The sequence below is a fragment of the Oncorhynchus masou genome, chromosome 31 (genome assembly GCF_036934945.1).
Source record: "Oncorhynchus masou masou isolate Uvic2021 chromosome 31, UVic_Omas_1.1, whole genome shotgun sequence".
Taxonomy (NCBI): Eukaryota; Metazoa; Chordata; class Actinopteri; order Salmoniformes; family Salmonidae; genus Oncorhynchus; species Oncorhynchus masou.
The window spans coordinates 312,200-320,232 of record NC_088242.1 but is presented as its reverse complement, the minus strand read 5'-3'; positions in this window follow the sequence as shown (position 1 = coordinate 320,232).

Genomic DNA, 8,033 nt, shown 5'->3' with positions numbered 1-8,033 from the left:
CTACGGTTAGCCAAAAGGTACCAGAATAGCACCCTTAAAACAACGGTTACATCGTCTGCAGTTAGCCATTTGTTAGCCTACGGTTAGCCAAAAGGTACCGGAATAGCACCCTGAAAACAACGGTTCATCGTCTGCTGTTAGCCTAGCCTACGGTTAGCCAAAAGGTACCGGAATAGCACCCTGAAAACAACGGTTCATCGTCTGCTGTTAGCCTAGCCTACGGTTAGCCAAAAGGTACCAGAATATCAGTCTGCTGTTGTGGCATTTTGGATCATTCTGATTGTTCAAGAGAGTAGAGCAAAAGTGATTTTCTTTGTTGTTGTAAAGAAATAAAAAAATATTATAACAGTAAAAATAATTTCAAATGACAGAGAGATCGTGTTTTCAGAGATCCTATGACAGAGAGATCGTGTTTTCAGAGATCCTATGACATAGACTCCAACTCCAGCCACTTTAATAATGGGAATTGAATTGTAAATTGTAAAATATATCACTAGCCACTTTAACTATGCCACTTTGTTTACATACTCATCTCACATGTATATACTGTACTCGATGCCACCATCTACTGTATCTTGCCTATGCTGCTCTGTACCATCACTCATTCATATATCTTTTTGTACATATTCTTTATCCCCTTACACTTGTGTATAAGACAGTAGTTTTGGAATTGTTAGTTAGATTACTTGTTGGTTATTACCCATTGTCAGAACTAGAAGCACAAGCATTTCAGAGATCCTATGACACTCGCATTAACATCTGCTAACCATGTGTATGTGACAAATAACATTTGATTTGATTTGATAGAGAGATCAGGAGCTCGTGTTTTCAGAGATCCTATGACAGAGAGATCAGGAGCTCGTGTTTTCAGAGATCCTATGACAGAGAGATCGTGAGCTCGTGTTTTCAGAGATCCTATGACAGAGAGATCGTGAGCTCGTGTTTTCAGAGATCCTATGACAGAGAGAGATCCTATGACAGAGATCGTGTTTTCAGAGATCCTATGACAGAGATCGTGAGCTCGTGTTTTCAGAGATCCTATGACAGAGATCAGGAGCTCGTGTTTCAGAGGTCCTTACCACCTGACAACGTGGTCCTGATCGGTCTTGGGGACACAGGCAGTGGAAGCCATTGATTTCATCAACACAGGTAGCACCAAACACACACGGGGAGGACTGGCATTCGGTGATATCTGACACACACACACACACACACACACACACACACACACACACACATTATAGCAGTCAGGAACGATCCAATTACGTTTGACATTAAGCCTTTAACGACACTTTTGAATTTAGATTTTTGGACTGATCATCAAATTCTCACAGTCTCTGCAACACACACACGTTTTTAACCTTTATTTAACTAGGCAAGTCAGTTTAGAACAAATTCTTAACGACGGCCTACCCAGGCTAAACCTGGAAGACGCTGGGCCAATTGTGCGTCGCCCTATGAGATTCCCATTCACGGCCGGATGTGATACAGGTTGGATTCAAACCAGGGGACTGTAGTGACGCCTAAGGCCGGTGCTGCAGAACCTCAGAGCGCCCCCAGAGCCTCCGAGCACCCCCAGAGTCTCAGAGCACCCCAGAGCCTCAGAGCACCCCAGAGCCTCAGAGCGCCTCAGAGCGCCCCAGAGCTCAGAGCGCCCCAGAGCCTCAGAGCGCCCCAGAGCCTCAGAGCGCCCCAGAGCCTCAGAGCGCCCCCAGAGCCTCAGAGCACCCCAGAGCCTCAGAGCGCCTCAGAGCACCCCAGAGCCTCAAAGCGCCTCAGAGCACCCCAGAGCTCAGAGCACCCCAGAGTCTCAGAGCACCCAGAGCCTCAGGAGCACCCCAGAGTCTCAGAGCGCCTCAGAGCGCCCCAGAGCTCAGAGCACCCCAGAGCTCAGAGCGCCCCAGAGCCTCAGAATGCAGAGCCTCAGGAGCGCCCCAGAGCCTCAGAGCGCCCCAGAGCCTCAGAGCGCCCCAGAGCCTCAGAGCGCCCAGAGCCTCAGAGCGCCCATAGTTTAATCACCGGCAGAGGAGAAACCTGGCCGTAATCACCGGCAGAGAGAAACCTGGCCGTTTAATCACCGGCAGAGAGAAACCCGGCAGAGGGGAGATCTGGCCGTGGTAATCACCGGGCAGAGAGAAACCTGGCCGTTTAATCACCGGCAGAGAGAAACCTGGCCGGTAATCACCGGCAGAGAGAATCCTGGCCGTTTAATCACCGGCAGAGAGAAACCTGGCCGTGTAATCACCGGCAGAGGGAGATCTGGCCGTGTAATCACCGGCAGAGAGAAACCTGGCCGTTTAATCACCGGCAGAGGGAGACCGGGCCGTTTAATCACCGGGGCAGAGAGAAACCTGGCAGAGGGAGATCTGGCCGTGTAATCACCGGCAGAGAAACCTGGCCGTTTAATCACCGGCAGAGAGAGACCTGGCCGTGTAATCACCGGCAGAGGGAGACCTGGCAGAGGGAGATCTGGCCGTGTAATCCCCGGGCAGAGGGAGACCTGGCCGTGTAATCACCGGCAGAGGGAGACCTGGCCGTGTAATCACCGGCAGAGGGAGACCTGGCCGTGTAATCACCGTGCAGAGAGACCGGCAGAGGGAGATCTGGCCGGTAATCACCGGCAGAGAGAGAACTGGCCGTGTAATCACCGGGGCAGAGAGAGAACTGGCCGTGTAATCACCGGCAGAGGGAGACCTGGCCGTGTAATCACCGGCAGAGGGAGACCTGGCCGTGGTAATCACCGGCAGAGAGAGACCGGGCAGAGGGAGATCTGGCCGTGTAATCACCGACAGAGAGAGAACTGGCCGTGTAATCACCGGCAGAGAGAGAACTGGCCGTGTAATCACCGGCAGAGAGAGAACTGGCAGAGGGAGATCTTACGGTAATCACCGGCAGAGGGGAGACCTGGCCGTGGTAATCACCGGCAGAGGGAGACCTGGTCGGCAGTAATCACCGGCAGAGAGACCGGGCAGAGGGAGATCTCACGTGTAATCACCGGCAGAGAGAGAACTGGCCGTGTAATCACCGGCAGAGAGATCTGGCCGTGTAATCACCGGCAGAGAGAGAACTGGCAGAGGGAGATCTGGCCGTGGTAATCACCGGCAGAGGGAGACCTGGTCGGTAATCACCGGCAGAGGGAGACCTGGGCAGAGAGAGACCTGGTCGTGTAATCACCGGCAGAGAGAGACCCGGCAGAGGGAGATCTGGCCGGGTAATCACCGGCAGAGAGAGACCTGGCCGTGTAATCACCGGCAGAGAGAGAGACCTGGCAGAGGGAGATCTGGCCGTGTAATCACCGGCAGAGGGAGACCTGGCAGAGAGAGACCTGGTCGTGTAATCACCGGGCAGAGAGACCTGGTCGTGTAATCACCGGCAGAGGGAGACCTGGCAGAGAGAGACCTGGCCGTGTAATCACCGGGCAGAGAGAGACCTGGTCGTAATCACCGGCAGAGGGAGACCTGGCAGAGAGAGACCTGGTCATGTAATCACCGGCAGAGGGAGATCTGGCCGTGTAATCACCGGCAGAGGGAGACCTGGCAGAGAGACCTGGTCATGTAATCACCGCAGAGGGAGATCTGGCCGTGTAATCACCACCGGCAGAGGGAGACCTGGCAGAGAGAGACCTGGTCGTGTAATCACCGGCAGAGGGAGACCTGGCAGAGAGAGACCTGGTCGTGTAATCACCGGCAGAGGGAGATCTGGCCGTGTAATCACCGGCAGAGAGAGACCTGGCAGAGGGAGATCTGGCCGTAATCACCGGCAGAGAGAGACCCGGCAGAGGGAGATCTGGCCGTGTAATCACCGTCAGTGTGGCTGTGGCTGTGTGTGACCCAGTGCCAAAAAGAGTGACTGTCCCTTCTCCCGGCCCCAGCCCAGACCCAGTCACTAACTTACGCACATCCAGAGTGGGTGGGTGAGGAGGGGAGAGTCCATGTTAATACGTACTGATCCTGCAGTCTGGCCCAGCGAACCCTGGAGTGCACTCACATCGATACCAGTTATCACCATCCACACAGGTCCCACTGTTATAACTGGAGAGGAGGAGAGGAAGAGGAGAGAGGAGAGGGGGAGGAGAGGAGGGTGGAGAGGGGAGGAGAGGGAGAGGGGAGGGAGGGAGGAGGGGAGGGGTGAGAGGGGAGGAGGGGGTGAGAGGGGAGGAGGGTGGAGAGGGGAGGAGAGGGGGAGGAGGGAGGAGAGGAGGGGTGAGAGGGGAGGAGGGAAAAGAGTGGAGGAGGGAAAAGAGTGGAGGAGGGAGGAGAGGAGAGGAGGGAGGAGAGGAGGGAGGAGAGGAGGGGTGAGAAAAGAGAAGTGAGATAGGAGGGGGAGAGGAGAGGAGAGAAGGGGTGAGAGGGAGGAGGGAAAAGAGGGGAGGAGGGGAGAGGAGGGAGGAGAGGAGGGGGTGAGAGGGGAGGAGAGAAGGGGTGAGAAAAGAGAAGTGAGATAGGAGGTGTGAGAGGAGGGAGAGAGACAGAGAGAGAGAGGGTTCAGTCTCAGAACAACATCAAAACATCTTGGTCTCATCCTCATCCTCATCCTTCTAGACCTATCGGCTGCCTTCGATACTGTGAACCATCAGATCCTCCTCCACCCTCTCCGATTGGGCATCTCCGGCGCGGGCCCACGCTGATTGCGTCTACCTGACAGGTCGCTCCTACTCAGGTGGCGTGGCGAGAATCTGTCTCCTCGCCACGCGCTCTCACCACTGGTGTCCCCAGGGCTCTGTTCTAGGCCCCTCCTATTCTCGCTATACACCAAGTCACTTGGCTCTGTCATAACCTCACATGGTCTCTCCTATCATTGCTATGCAGACGACACACAATTAATCTTCTCCTTTCCCTTCTGATGACCAGGTGGCGTAATCGCATCTCTGCATGTCTGGCAGACATATCAGTGTGGATGACGGATCACCACCTCCAAGCTGAACCTCGGCAAGACGGAGCTGCTCTTCCTCCCGGGGGAAGGACTGCCCGTTCCATGATCTCGCCATCACGGTTGACAACTCCATTGTGTCCTCCTCCCAGAGCGCTAAGAACCTTGGCGTGATCCTGGACAACACCCCAGGTCGTTCTCAACCAACATCATGGCGGTGGCCCGTTCCTGTAGGTTCATGCTCTACAACATCCGCAGAGTACGACCCTGCCTCACACAGGAAGCGGCGCAGGTCCTAATCCAGGCACTTGTCATCTCCCCGTCTGATTACTGCAACTCGCTGTTGGCTGGGCTCCTGCCTGTGCCATTAAAACCCTACAACTCATCCAGAACGCCGCAGCCCGTCTGGTGTTCAACCTTCCAAGTTCTCTCACGTCACCCCGCCTCCTCCGCTCTCTCCACTGGCTTCCAGTTGAAGCTCGCATCCGCTACAAGACCATGGTGCTTGCCTACGGAGCTGTGGGGAACGGCACCGCAGTACCTCCAGGCTCTGATCAGGCCCTACACCCAAACAAGGGCACTGCGTTCATCCACCTCTGGCCTGCTCGCCTCCCTACCACTGAGGAAGTACAGTTCCCGCTCAGCCCAGTCAAAACTGTTCGCTGCTCTGGCCCCAATGGTGGAACAAACTCCCTCACGACGCCAGGACAGCGGAGTCAATCACCACCTTCCGGAGACACCTGGAAACCCCACCTCTTCAAGGAATACCTAGGATAGGATAAGTAATCCTTCTCACCACCCCCCTTAATGATTTAGATGCACTATTGTGAAAGTGGCTGTTCCACTGGATGTCAGAAGGTGAATTCACCAATTTGTAAGTCGCTCTGGATAACAGCGTCTGCTAAATGACTTAAATGTTTAATGTATGTTTTGGTCAAACTGAAGTCTCTCAGACTAGGTCCCAAATGACACCCTTATCATCTACATAGAACCCTATGGGACCTGGTCTAAAGTAGTGTACTATGCAGGGAATAGGGTGCAATTTGGGACTTAGATCAAACTAGGAAGGGCAGGGGGATATCTATATCCAACATGACTAGTATTAACATAACTAGTACAACCATAACCAGTAATACCATAACCAGTACTACCATAACTAGTACTACCATAACCAGTACTACCATAACTAGTACTACCATAACTAGTACTACCATAACTAGTACTACCATAACCAGTACTACCATAACCAGTACTACCATAACCAGTACTACCATAACTAGTACTACCATAACCAGTACTACCATAACCAGTACTACCATAACTAGTACTATAATAACTAGTACAACCATAAGCAGTACTACCATAACTAGTACTATCATAACTAGTACTACCATAACTAGCACTACCATAACCAGTACTACCATAACCAGAACTACAATAACGAGTACTACTATGACCAGTACTACCATAACTACTAGTACTGCATAGCCAGTACTGTCATGCAGTACTACCATAATAACTTGTACTACAATAACTAGTACTACCATAACCAGTACTACCACAACTAGTACTACCATAACTAGCATCACCATAACCAGTACTACTCATAACCAGTACTACAATAACAGTACTACCATAACACTACTACCATAACTAGTACTATAATAACTAGTACTCACCATAAGCAGTACTACCATAACTAGTACCACCATAACCAGTACTACCATAACTAGCACTACCATAACCAGTACTACCATAACCAGAACTACAATAACGAGTACTACTATGACCAGTACTACCATAACTACTAGTACTGCCATAGCCAGTACTGGCATACCCAGTACTACCATAACTTGTACTACAATAACTAGTACTACCATAACCTGTAATACCATAACCAGTACTACCATAACCAGTACTACATAACCAGTAATACCATAACCAGTACTACCATAACAAGTACTACAATAACTAGTACTACCATAACCAGTACTACCATAACTCAGTACTACCATAACCAGTACTACTCATAACCAGTACTACCATAACTAGTACTAACATAACCAGTACTACAATAACGCGCTCCAACTCGCTTCCGGGTTGGAGCGAGCGGTCGGATGACACCTCGGTCCGCAGGAGATACTGCTAGCTAGCTAGCCAACAGCTAGCCAACGCCCACCGAATAGAACTTCAACAACCCGGTCAACATTCCGCTCGCTCCACAGGTAGTATCACATTTTCATTTCACTTCATTACAGTACAACGGTTTGATTTGTTTGATCGTAGCTAGCTAGCTACATAGCCGCTTCTTTGTTTCAAAGACAATTGTGTAGTCTAGAGCGATTTTTTCAGGTTAGCTAGCCAGCTATTGTCGTTCTTTTAACGTAACGTAACATAATCAACACTGCTAGCTAGCCAGCTAGCCCCCGAATAGCAGCACTGTAGAAACTATTACACTCAACGGAACGACTTGATTAGTGTAGTGTCAACAACGCAGCCACTGCCAGCTAGCCTACAAAGTCAACAACGCAGCCACTGCCAGCTAGCCTACTCCAGCAGTACTGTATCATTTCAATCATTTTAGTCAATAAGATTCTTGCTACGTAAGCTTAACTTTCTGAACATTCGAGACGTGTAGTCCACTTGTCATTCCAACCTCCTTTGCATTAGCGTAGCCTCTTCTGTAGCCTGTCAACTATGTGTCTATCTATCCCTGTTCTCTCCTCTCTGCACAGACCATACAAACGCCTCCACACCGCGTGGCCGCGGCCACCCTAATCTGGTGGTCCCAGCGCGCACGACCCACGTGGAGTTCCAGGTCTCCTGTAGCCTCTGGAACTGCCGATCTGCGGCCAACAAGGCAGAGTTCATCTCAGCCTATGCCTCCCTCCAGTCCCTCGACTTCTTGGCACTGACGGAAACATGGATCACCACAGATAACACTGCTACTCCTACTGCTCTCTCTTCGTCCGCCCACGTGTTCTCGCACACCCCGAGAGCTTCTGGTCAGCGGGGTGGTGGCACCGGGATCCTCATCTCTCCCAAGTGGTCATTCTCTCTTTCTCCCCTTACTCATCTGTCTATCGCCTCCTTTGAATTCCATGCTGTCACAGTTACCAGCCCTTTCAAGCTTAACATCCTTATCATTTATCGCCCTCCAGGTT